The sequence below is a fragment of the Peromyscus californicus genome, unplaced genomic scaffold (genome assembly GCF_007827085.1).
Source record: "Peromyscus californicus insignis strain IS unplaced genomic scaffold, ASM782708v3 Scaffold_3__1_contigs__length_106647218, whole genome shotgun sequence".
NCBI classification, from domain to species: Eukaryota; Metazoa; Chordata; class Mammalia; order Rodentia; family Cricetidae; genus Peromyscus; species Peromyscus californicus.
The window spans coordinates 24321958-24334403 of NW_026294551.1; the positions used below are offsets into that span (position 1 = coordinate 24321958).

Below are 12446 nucleotides of genomic sequence, written 5' to 3' on the forward strand. Positions count from 1 at the left end.
GGTGACAGTTAGGAAGAGGACAGAAAGGCGTGTACCTTTTGTTGGAAATTCCAAGAACACCCTGCAGGAGACATGTTTACACTAACAAATTACCCGTTGTTTATCTGAAGTTCAAATTGAACATACTATTACTTTTTATTTGCTAAATCTGGTGATGTTAGTTGGAATGCTCCAGTCAAGAACACACCTGTGATGGCCAAGAGGCATCTGATGGGAGTGAGAAATGAAGGACAGTGGCCTCTCTCATAACCTGGTGTCATCCCTGAACACAGTTCCAGGCAGGCACTTCCACACTAGGGCCTGGGAACATGGGACTCTGGGATTGAGATGATGTGAGTTCAGATCTTCACTTGATCACACACTAGCTGTGTGACCTTGGGCAAGTGACTAACCATCTCTGGGTCTTGGTTTACAAATCTGTAAGATCTAGCATACTGAGCCAAGGGCTAAGAGAAAACATTCTAGAAGCACTCAGAAGTGTGGTGCATAACACACAATAACTGCTCAGTACACAGTCCCAGGTTTAGCAGTTCTGGGGCAGATTCGATGCTTGTGGGGATCAATTTGAGGTACTCTAAGAGGAAGGGTATGAAGTTATTAGTCAAAACGAGGCACGAGAGTGAAAATGAAGGGCCTGAAACTTACCCTCCTTACTGAAGTAGACCAGCAGGCCAGAGACAAAGGTTTGGTTTGGCTTGGTTTGGCCTGAGAAAGATCTCATTCTGGCCAGGCGGTGGTGGTTCACGCCTTTAATCCCAGCACCCAGCACTCGGGAGGCAGAGGCAGGCGGATCTCTGTGAGTTCGAGGCCAGCCTGGGCTACAGAGTGAGTTCCAGGAAAGGCGCAAAACTACACAGAGAAACCCTGTCTCAAAAAACCAAAAACCAAAAAACAAACAAAAAAAAAAAAATCTCATTCTGTCGACTAGCCTGGAATTCAATATGTAGAGGAGGCTGGCCTCAAACCTGTAGTGACTCCCCTGCCTCTGCCTCCAGAGTGCTGGCATGCTAGCACTCAGCCTGTTTTTGTTTCTTTAAGAAGTAGAACAAGGCAGTGGCGGCGGGACCTGTGGTTTGGTGATACTGCATGCCCCTGGCATGAATGGGGCGGGGGCATGGAGATGGGGGAGAGGGAGAAAGGACAAGGAATGGAGAGAAAGGATGCGTGCACACATACATCACATGCAGTAAGAATCACATGTGGTTTGTACATATAAATGAGATGATGATGTCAGATGGTTTACTCCTTGGATCGCTGTCCGGAATGTTCAAGAAATACTGACCTGTAGTGTGACATGGCAGCCCTAGAATACCCACCCCAACATTCAACTAGATATGGGGGCTCCTACTTATAATCGCAACACTTGGGAAGCCGAGGCAAGAGGACTGGGTGGTTTGAGGCCAAAAATGTTAATAACAAAATGAAATACACAGACAGACACACTTCCCTATTTGAAGATTATGAAAATTAAGGGTCAAAAAAAAAAAATAAGAAGTTTGTCCAGGACGTTTTAGGGCAATGGGCATAGTTGAGCCTCAGCAAAACCAAGTCCTTATCCTGGCCCCATCCTCCAGCCCAGGACCTAATAACCTATGTGTTCCTCAGCTCTTCTGGGAGATGATATACTGCCCTGGATCTCAGAGTCATTGGTGGCTGTACACTGGCATGCTAAGACCATTAAGGTCAGACTAAAGGTGTCCTCCCCCAGCCCTGCCCCTCCGTGTGTTCTCCGGTTAGCGCGGCTGAGAGAGCTGCTGACGATGGCCTCAGTCGTTGGACCCCCACTCTGAATCACTCTGCGGCCACATCCCTCCTCTCGGGAAGTCCCTGAGGTCCCAGGTATTGTATCCTTATTCTTCATTTTGCCAACGAGGCACCCTGTGATTCTAAAAGGTAAAAGCAACTTTCCAAGGTCACATAGCTGAGCCACAGGAGCACTGGCATCAACATTATCTTCAAGCGAGGGGCCCACGAGCCATCCCTCTCCCCAGACTGCTGTAGGGGAGCTGAAGAGGTTCCTCCGCCAGTAAAAAATCTCTGCTCCCCTCTCTGTCCTTCCTGCAGGCAAGCCCACGTTCTGGGCATCCCAGACCCCAGCGCTGCAGACAATGCTCAGCCCTAGTGGGCTGCAGGGAGGGCGGGGCCTGGGTGCTGAGCCAGCAAGGGTTGGGGGAGAAGGGAGGAGGAGGAGCTGGGGTCAGAACTCACGCCCTGGGGAGGAGGCTCCAGAGGGCTGAGCCTCCCCAAGAGAAAGAGTGCATTGAGAGCCTGGAAGGAAAGGAAAAACCTTCTCGGGTGTTTGACAAGCGGAGAGGAAGGGGGGCAGGGTGGGCGATGCCGATCCGATTCTCTGCTCAACTGTCGCTTCAGCAAGGCCTGGCAGGGAAGCCAAGGAAAGAGGATGTCTGGGGACAAAGAGCGAGGGGGGAGGCTGGGGAGAAGGGGGGTGGGCATTGGAGGCCGAGAGTTTGTGAGACAAGCCCAGTGAGAGAACTTTGAAAACAGACAGGGAAGAAGGCCTGCCCGTAGGACAGAGGACCTGTACTCCACCCAGAAGCAAGGTGCCCAGAGATTCACCTGAGAAGACCCTGGGCAGCAGAAAAGAGGCTGTGGGGGGATCACCAACATGGAAGGGGCAGGGAAGGGCTCTGGATGCTGGAGGTGACCTCTAAGGGTCACTGAGCCAGGGTCTGAAACCAGTGGCCTGTGAAGTGCCGGTCAATGATTGACCAGCCTGGGGGGCACAAAAGGAGTGTGTGTGTGTGTGTGTGTGTGTACGAACTCATGCTCCTCCCTTCTGCCTACCTCACCAGCCAGCCCTCAGGTCAGAGCCTTGAAAACAAACAGAGAAAGGGAGGAGACAGTCTGGTCCACAGTCCGAGGTCCATGCCACAATCTAGGGCCTACTATGGAGCCTTGAGACTGGGGTGCAGTTTTCAAGGAAATGGTCTGTATGGATTAGTTACTTGGAAGGAGTCCTCCAGAGAGGCACAAGGCCTCCCTAGTCCAAAGAATAATTCAAAAGCTTCTGATAGGAAAAATATTTCTTCCTAAAGATGGCCTTTTTCAGCCCAGAGATGATGGCACATGCCTTTAATCCCAGCACTTGGGAGGCAAAGACAGACAGATCTCTGTGAGTTCAAGGCCAGCCTGGTCTACAGCCAGTCCAGAACAGCCAGGACTGCACAGAGAAACCCTGTCTAGGAAGAAAAAAAAAAGGTGGCTTTTTGTTTGTTTTTTTCAAGACAAGAGTCTCACTATGTAGCTCTGGTTGTCCTGGAACTCTCCTATGTAGACCAAGCTGGCCTTGAACTCAGAGATATCTGTCTGCCCCAGTCTACTGAGGGCTGGGATCAAAGGCATGCATGACACTATGCCCAGCAAGATGATCTTTTTTGAATAGGGGTAGTCTAACCAAGACTGATCCTTAGCCCAGATTTATTCCCAGTCTCAAGGACAGTGCCCGATTTCCAGCTGAGCTGACCCCAGGTCTGCCAGTACCTCCTTAGCCCCTCTCAGCTACATTCAGGAATGCAGGCCCAAGGTCCAGGAATTCCTCTTATCTCTCAAACCTGCTTCAGAACAAAAATGAACCCCTGACAGTAAGACTGTGTCTAAAATAAAACACCAAATTTCTGTGTGAGGGCTCTCCAGAATTTTATGCATGTATTAGGTGGCATGTGGAACAGCCATCCTGACCCATGTATGCAAGGCTGTGTGGGCACTGGTCTTCTCTGGGGAGGGGCTGTTTTACATGCCATCTGGAGTCCTTCCTCAGCCATTTAGCTTGTGGTCTTGAATGAGGTTTTACTTCACATCTGAAGTAGGAGGGACTTGCACAGAATCTTCCAGAACCTTCCTGTTTCTGTGACTGTGGAGATAGGATTTTGATATGTCACCCAGTCTGGTCTTGAACCCCTGGACTCAGGCCATGCTACCATCTCCAGGTAACTGGCAACTGCAGCCACGCCTGGCTTCTCATCCGTATTTTAGGATTTGGCATGAAGACGGTGACCCCTTAAACGCCCATGCTTGTCTCCTGAGAGCCCCACTGGGCATTCCCCTCTCAGGTCCAGGATTCCTTGTTTCATGAGCTGGGGGATGTCCCCTACTCCACCATGCAGCTTAGTCCTTTGAGTCCCTAACTTCACCTCCCCAGACACTAGAGTACAGAACACGGGGTGTCAATGAGGCCTCTGCCTCTGGCTTTGGAAAGAGAGAGCTGGGAAGTTTCCAGAGCATATGGCAATCAAGAAGTCCTGCTTTGGTGTTCTAGTTTCAGAATGCTGTCTGAGCCCACCTTGGTTGGGTTCTCTTTCTTTGCCCTTTACATCCATTCATTCTTCCCCTTCCTTCAGTTCTGAGGATTGAACCCAGGGCCTCACACATGGTAGCCAAAGACTCTACCATTGAGCTGTATCCCCATTCTCTTTCTATTTGTATTTTGAGACAGAATCTCACAAACTTACCTAGGATAGCCTTGAACTCACTCTATAGTCCAGGCAGGCCTTGAATACGTGATCGCCCTGCCACAGGCTCCAGAGTCGCTGGGCTCTGTCTTAAGTCAAAACAGAAAACACAAAACGCAAATCACATTTTCCTGTATGGGTGAATGTTGGGTAGAAAATAATTAGATAATGTAATAGAGACCTAGCTGGGAGGGTAGGGGTGGGCAGGTGGGAGGGTAGGGGTGGGCAGGTAGTGATGCCTAGACTGAGGACCAGTGAGTACAAAGGCCTCACGGCAAGAGCAAGTTTAGCATCTCAGCAAAGCCTGGGGAGACAGACAGGCGGTGAGATTGAGGCAAAGACAACCCGAGGTCGGCCTTTGGGGTCTCATGGGTCTGGTGAGGGCTTCAGGCAATGGACAGCCACAGGGCCCTGGGTGAACCCATGGTCTGATTTCTGCTTAAGAACAACTATTTGGCTTTGTAGCGAAAGAAAAAGGATTGTAGGAGGCAGGAGGCTGGTAAAACGGCCCAGAGGAGCAAGGATAAGGGCTCAGGCCAGCGGATGATAGACGAGGAAAAGGTGCCAGGGTAAAGAGGAACTGAAAGTTGTTCGGTTTGGTTTTTGTCTTTATGTCACTAGTTTACTTACAATTTTATTTAGCAATAAGAGGTCAAGAGTTTGATCCAATCAATTTTCAGATCACATCTCTTAGACAATCTTCTATCTGTTACAGGGATGAATTAAATATCCTCATTTTTTTAAGTAGCTGGTGCCTTACTACAAAGAAGGGAGCAGCAGGGGCTGGAGAGATGGCTCACCAGTTAAGAGCACTGGCTGCTCTTCCAGAGGACCCGGGTTCAATTCCCAGCACCCATATGGCAGCTCACAACTATCTGTAACTCTAAGATCTGACACCCTCACATAGACATACATGCAGGCAAAACACCAATGCAAATAAAATAAATAATTAAAAAAAAAGAAGGGAGCAGTAAATCCAGATCCAAAGCACACAGCCATCATAGCCAGCAACTGCCACTTGTGAAAATATGGACCACTTCACGAATTTGTGTGTCACCCCTGAGCAGGGGCCATGCCAATCTTCTCTGTATCGTTCCAATTTTAGTGTACGTGCTGCCGAAAATAGAACTGTTTTCGTTTTGAGACAGGGTTTCTCAGTGTAGCCCTGGCTGTCCCGGAACTTGCTCTGTAGACCAGGCTGTCCCCAAACTCACAGAGATCCACCTGCCTCTGCCTCCTGAGTGCTTGAATTAAAGGTGTGTGCCACCACCACCCAGCTCAATTAATTTAGTTTTTTGAGATAGTTTCACTATATAGCTGTGGCTGTATGTAAACCAGGTTTACTCTGAGCATACTTTTACCTTCTCCTTGAACCCCCACACCTGGCCAGATATACTTGTTAAAATAACGACCATAATAGCTGCTCTTCTTCCTCTTCCATTTGAATAATGTATATACACAGGGATGTGTGTGTGTGTGTGTGTGTGTGTGTGTGTGTGTGTGTGTGTGTGCATTTTTCACTTAATGAAACTATTGTGAAGATTTTTTTGTATGTCAGCACACAACACCTATTGCCCATTGCTATGAATCTCTAGTTCACATTCCATTTTAGAGATCACTTCAACTGACGGAATTCATTGTCTATTGACAGATATTCAGTTCTTCCTTTTTTTTTTTTTTCCTTTCCTTTTTGAGACAAGATCTCACTATGTAGCTCTGGCTAGCTGGTCTGGAACCTGCTAATGTAGACCAGGCTGGTCTTGAATTTACAGAGATCCGCCTGCCTCTGCCTCCCTCTGGAGTCCTGAGATTAAAGGTGTGCACCAGCACGCCTAGACTTCTACCACGTTACACTTGGATGGGTATTCATAGGAGTGGAAAGGCTTGGTTAGATGGTATGTGTGCACTCCAGTCAAATTATTCTACAGAGCAGTTGCACAGCATGCTATTAACCTAGCAGCGAAGTTACTTTAGTGGTTTGTTGACTTGTCTCCCTTCTCTGACCACACACACCATGCCTTGCTCAACCCTCTGTTCCTTGTGCACCATAAATAAGGCACTTACTGTGGACTGTCTCCCAGTGTTTGCTCTAAGAACACAGCCAGCTTGCCTTGAGCCCTCACCACACTGTACAGCTGTCTTTCTTCTCTCTGGACTCAGAACAGTTCTTTTTGAGGACAAAGGGAAGTGCTGAGGATTGAACATAAGACTTTGCATGAGTGCTGGGAACCACTGCGTCCGACATGGCTTGGTCCTAGAAACCTGACTAGGGTAATGAGGGAATGAAGAAAGGACAGACACACAGACACACTTACAGAAAAGCTGGAATCAGGTGAGCTGTGCTTGCTCTGGTGGTGGGCGTGAACTACACAACTCCAAGAAGTTCCTGTCCATTATGCACAGGAGAAGGAGGACTGACTTAGTCTCACCGGAAGGCCTAGGTAGAGAGCAATCTCAGGTTGTAGGCATCTCTGAGGAGGGAAGCCGAAGTTGCTAGCTTTTGCACACACTGCTCAATTATTTGTAAACACTAGTATTTCGACCGGAGAAAAGCTTGGCCATTCTTCTGAGCCTCATGGGGAGGAAGGCTTTGCCAATTTCCAGGGTCTGAGGCATTGTTGTGCCATGTCAACACTGCAGATTCACTCCGAACTTCCTTGGCTCCGTCCACTCCTTACACATTCACTCGGGGCTTACTCTGCTCCCCACGAGGAACCGCTTCAACTCATCACCTTTTCTCCTCTCACTGATGGAATGGCCACCACACGGTAGGGCTCAATAAGCTCAAACTGAAGGAATGAGTCCATGAATTTCCAGCCTGCGGCTCACACAGCAGACCAAATGTGAGTTTGAGAGCAGGCTAAGCTAATGGAATGCATTATGAAAAGGGGCAGGGTTGGGGATTTAGCTCAGTGGTGGAGTGCTTGCCTAGCAAGCGCAAGGCCCTGGGTTCGGTCCTCAGCTCCAGGAAAAAAAGAAAGAAAAAGAAAAGGGGTTCCGGGCTGAAAACCTGAGAAAGGGGCAACAGGTAAGTCTTACCAGGGAAAATGTTCCAGGGGCAACACCCTGCCAACAGACAAAACATCCCAGGGAGAGATGTCTCAGTGGGTAAAGGGACCTGCTGCCAAGACTGACAAGCTGAGTTTGATCCCTGGCACCCACCTGGTTGAAGGAGGGAAGTCCCACACGTTGTCCTCTGACCTCAACATACCATAGCATGTGCACCTCCAAGACAAAATAACGACAAAGTCACTCATCGATCTAACTTGCTTTCCTTCGTGATTCATAAATAGACTGCCCCCATTCCATAAATAGAATGCAGACTCACACCAGTAGTAGCAGAACACAGTGGGTCTTGTAAAGTGGAAACAGAGAAATAGAACAAAGGGGGAAACGCTGACCAGTGGGCACCAGGAAACCCAACAAGAGAAAATAAGGATCGAATCACTTTTCCTTTGTCCCAGTCCTAGGGTTGAACCCAGAGCCTTGGGCACACTAAGCTAGAGCACTGTGACTCACCTACACTCCCAGCCCACTTCTGCTTCCTTTTGTAAGACTCAAAGCAGACAGAGAACTCTTTAGTACGATGACTCAAGATCAGGACCCTCTGTTTTAGTAGCAGCTGGTCCACCGTGGGGTCTATCTGCTTCTCTAAATACTCAGTTTGATGTTATACAGGATTTAGTACGAGTGACTCCATGTTGCCTTGCTCTGGTTTCCCAGAGCCTTATGCAGGTGCTCAGTCCAAACAATGGCCTTCCAGTGGGATAAAGATCAGAAGTCTCCACTGGAATTATTTTTTTCCACCAGGCATATAGGCATAGGTGTTTAGGGTGCTGCAAAAATGTTCACTGAGCTCCAAAATATGAACATAAATTTTGTTTTTTTCTCTTTAATTTTTTTTACAACTTTTATTTATTCTGTTGGAGTTTTGTTTTCCCCCTTTGGGGCCCTGCCACCCAGCTCCCAAATAAATACACGGAGACTTATTCTTACTCATGAATGCCCAGCTTTAGCTTGGCTTATTTCTAGCCAGCTTTTCTAACTTAATTTATCCCATTTCTCTTTAACTATGTTTTGCCTGTGGGCTTTTTACCTTTCTTTATTCTATATATCTTTCTTTCCTTCTCTCTCTGTGGCTGGCTGTGTGGCTGGGTAGCCAGCCCCTTGGCATCCTCCTCTCCTTCTCCTTTCTCGCTCCTCCCTCTTCCCTAGATTTCTCCTTCTATTTATTCTCTCTGCCTGCTAGCCCTGCCTATCCTTTCTTGGCCCAGCTACTGGCCATTCAGTTCTTTATTAGACCAATCAGGTGTTTTAGACAGGCAAAGTAACACAACTTTACGGAGTTAAACAAATGCAACATAAAAGAATACAACACATCTTTGCATCATTAAACAAATATTCCACAGCGTAAACGAATGTAATGCACCTTAAGCTAACATTCCACCACATTCTGTGTGTGTGGTGAGGGCACCTGTGTAGAGGCCAGAGGACGACTTGTGGGAGTTGATTCTCACTGTCCACCAAGTAGATTCCAGGGATGGAACTCAAGCCGGTTTGGTGGCAGGAATCCTCACCCACTCAACCATCTTGCTGTCCCTGTCTTCTTCTTTTTTTTTTTTTTTTAATCTCCATTTCTAACTTTCCATGTGCGTGCTGGGAATCAACCGTGAGTCCTCATAACCTCTGAGCTATCTCTCCAGCCCCCTGTCTTTGTTTTTTTGAGACGGGGTCTTGTGTAGCCCAGGCTTGCCTTCAACTCATGATCCTCCTGTCTCCACATCCCAAGTGCTAGAATTATAGGCATGGGCCACTGCAGGTACTAAACAATAATTTTTTATTAAATGTATATAAATATAGTAATATTTCAATTATTAAGAGCAACCCAACTATATTATTTATGAATTATATATTTAATGTGGAATTTCCCACATTTTAATGTCTTGTATAGAACAGGAACCTAGGAAGCAAGAAATGTAGTTCATTAGTACAGTGACTGCCAAGTAGACTTTAAATTCATTTTAAAAAAGTAAGTCTCACCGGGCGGTGGTGGCGCACGCCTTTAATCCCAGCACTCGGGAGGCAGAGCCAGGCGGATCTCTGTGAGTTCGAGGCCAGCCTGGGCTACCAAGTGAGTTCCAGGAAAGGCGCAAAGCTACACAGAGAAACCCTGTCTCGAAAAACCAAAAAAAAAAAAAAAAAAAAAAAAAAAAAGTAAGTCTCATTTAGCCCAGGCTAGCCCTGACCTATGTAGTTGAGGCAGGCCTTGAACTACTAATCCTCCTATATCCCCATTCCCTGGTGCTGGAATTGTAGGTGTGTGCTACCGCACTAGCTGCAAGCTCTAGATTCTAATCCCAGAACAGGAAAAGAAAAAAATAAATGGAAACTAAAAAGTTTTGTTTGTTTTGAGACAAGGTCCCCCCAAGTAACCCTGGCTGGCCTGGAACTCAAAGAGATCCACCTTCCTCTGCCCTTTGAGTGCCGGGATTTAAGGTGTGTGTGACCACACCTGGCTTCCTTTCTATTTCAGTTTCCTAGAGTGAACTGAGGTGGCACATACCTATACTCCCAGCATTCAGGAGTCAGAGGCAGGAAGATTCCAATTTGGAGGCCACCCTGAGCTATACATTGAGACCTTATCTCCACAAAAAGTAATAATTTCCTCATCCCTACCAACTGGATGGTCAACTTCAAGGACACTATTTATGTTATATTTAAATGGAAGAAGTGCCATTCATAAAAAATATAGGGTGAATGATGCAGCCCTGAGCTGTTTGCTGGGTGAATGAAGATAATCCCATGATAATTCTTGTGAATTCCACATCCCACTTTCATAACCTTTAAATCCTACCCTCCAACCCCAGTTCCCTTTCCAGGGTATAGAGGAAAAAAGACCATGAATGAAAAGAATGGAGATGGGGGCAGGGTTTAGTTACATGACTTCAAAACTACAGTGAGATTTGGATGCTGTTGGTTGGGCAGAGTGATAGGGGTCACAAAAGCAAGCCTCTAATTCCCAAGTGTCTGACTCAGGGTATGTGCATATAAGTGCAGTGCCTGCCGAGGCCAGAAAAGGTCATCAGATCCTTTGGAGCTAGAGTTACAAGTGGTGTGAGCTGCCACATGTGGATGCAGGGAACTGAGCTCCGGTCCTCGGCAAGAGCAATACTCATTGTTAACTTTTGAGCCATCTCTCCAGTCCCTGAGAAATTTTATAGTATTGTTGTTGTGCATGTGTGTGCGTAGTGTGTGTATGTGCGCGTACACACATGCTTATGTACGCGCATGCACATGAATGTCAGAGGACTTTATGGAGCTGGTTCTCTACTCCCACCTTTATGTGAGTTCTGAGGATCCAACCCAGGTTACCAAGATTGTGAATCAAATTCCTTCACTCACTGAGCCAGCCACTTGGCTGGCCCATCCAGACAGGTTTTTGTTTGGTTTGGTTTGGTTTGGTTTGGTTTTTGGCCAGACAGTTTTAAGCTGTTCATTCACTTAAAAAAAGGAAAAGGTGGCCGGGCAGTGGTGGCACACGCCTTTAATCCCAGCACTCAGGAGGCAGAGGCAGGTGAATCTCTGTGAGTTCGAGGCCAGCCTGGGCTACAGAGTGAGTTCCAGGAAAGGCTCCAAAGCTACACAGAGAAACCCTGCCTCAAAAAACCAAAAAGAAAGAAAGAAAGAAAGAAAGAAAGAAAGAAAGAAAGAAAGAGAGAGAGAGAGAGAGAGAGAGAGAGAGAGAAAGAAAGAAAGAAAGAAAGAAAGAGATAGAGAGAGAGAGAAAGAAAAGAAAGAAAGAAAGAAAGAAAGAAAGAAAGAAAGAAAGAAAGAAAGAAAGAAAGAAAGAAAAAGAAAAGGTTCTTGAAGTGTCTCACATGAAGCCAAAGTTCGCTTTAGTGTCAAAGGTGAACAGGACAGGAAAGGTCTCCATGCCTTACAGGAAAAACATGCCACTGCATATTATCCTGCCCGTGTTAACAATCATCCTCAACAGGTGGCCTTTAATTGATAACAGAAAAACAAGCAAGCAAAAGGACCAATGACATGATATAAACCAGACAAGAGCAGGAGGTTCCGGAGACATGGACCTTTGGAGTCGATCTGGAGCAATGGGGTAGAGACCAGCAGGCCAGGTCATGCAGGGTTGAGAAGTTAGTAGAAAATTTTAAGAAAGTGATGGGTCAATTTTGAATTTTAGAAAATGGAGCTGTGATTTTTTTTTTTTTTTTTTTTGAGTTCTTTGTTTTGTTTTGGTCAGCCTGACACAAGTAGGGTCATCCGGGAAAAGGGAACCCCAGTTGAGAAAATAAATGCCTTCATCAGATTGGCCTGTAGGCAGTCTTTGGGGGGACACTCTCTTGATTAATAATTGATATGGAAGGGCCCATGCCACTGTGGGCGGTGCCAAGCCTGGGTAAGTGGTACTGAGTGCTATAAGGGACCATGCAAGCTAGAAAACAGCACTCCTTCGTGGCCTCCACTTCAGTTCTTACCTCCAGGTTCCTGCCCTGGCTTCCCTCAATGATGGGCTGTGATCGGGTCTTGTAAGACAAATAATCCCTTTCCTTCCCAAGTTGCTTTTGGTCATGGTCTTTATCACAGTAACAGAAAATTAACTAGGACAGAAATGTCTACTGGAGAGGACCAAAGTAGGGACAAGGACACCTATTAAGAAGTTCTGCAGCTATTTTAACAGCAGTGTCTTTAATCAAGGTGATGGCACAAGAAATAGAAGTGGAGAGCCCAGAACATTTGGAAACTGGAATCTAAGAGGGCTAGTGACAGAAGGGGCCCGCTTGAAACAAAGAGACCGTGGAGATAGAAGAGAGAAAAATACACTAGTTTGCTCCCGAATACACACCACCCCTTCCCCGTGAATGCTGTGTTAAAAGTAGATAGCAGATTAGAGGCGGGGCTCCCCGCCCACTAAAATCCGGGAACTCTTATTTAAAGTGGGCGGTCGTCAGCGGAGGG

General features: G+C 47.0%; 1 non-coding gene across 1 annotated transcript; it reads right to left on the minus strand.

Annotated features, from left to right (window-relative positions):
- Window positions 1-5491: 5491 nt before the first annotated feature.
- LOC128123494 (U6 spliceosomal RNA) lies at window positions 5492-5598 on the minus strand. Its single transcript, XR_008222677.1, has one exon. It is a non-coding gene; the product is annotated as a U6 spliceosomal RNA (small nuclear RNA).
- Between the last annotated feature and the right edge of the window lie 6848 nt (window positions 5599-12446).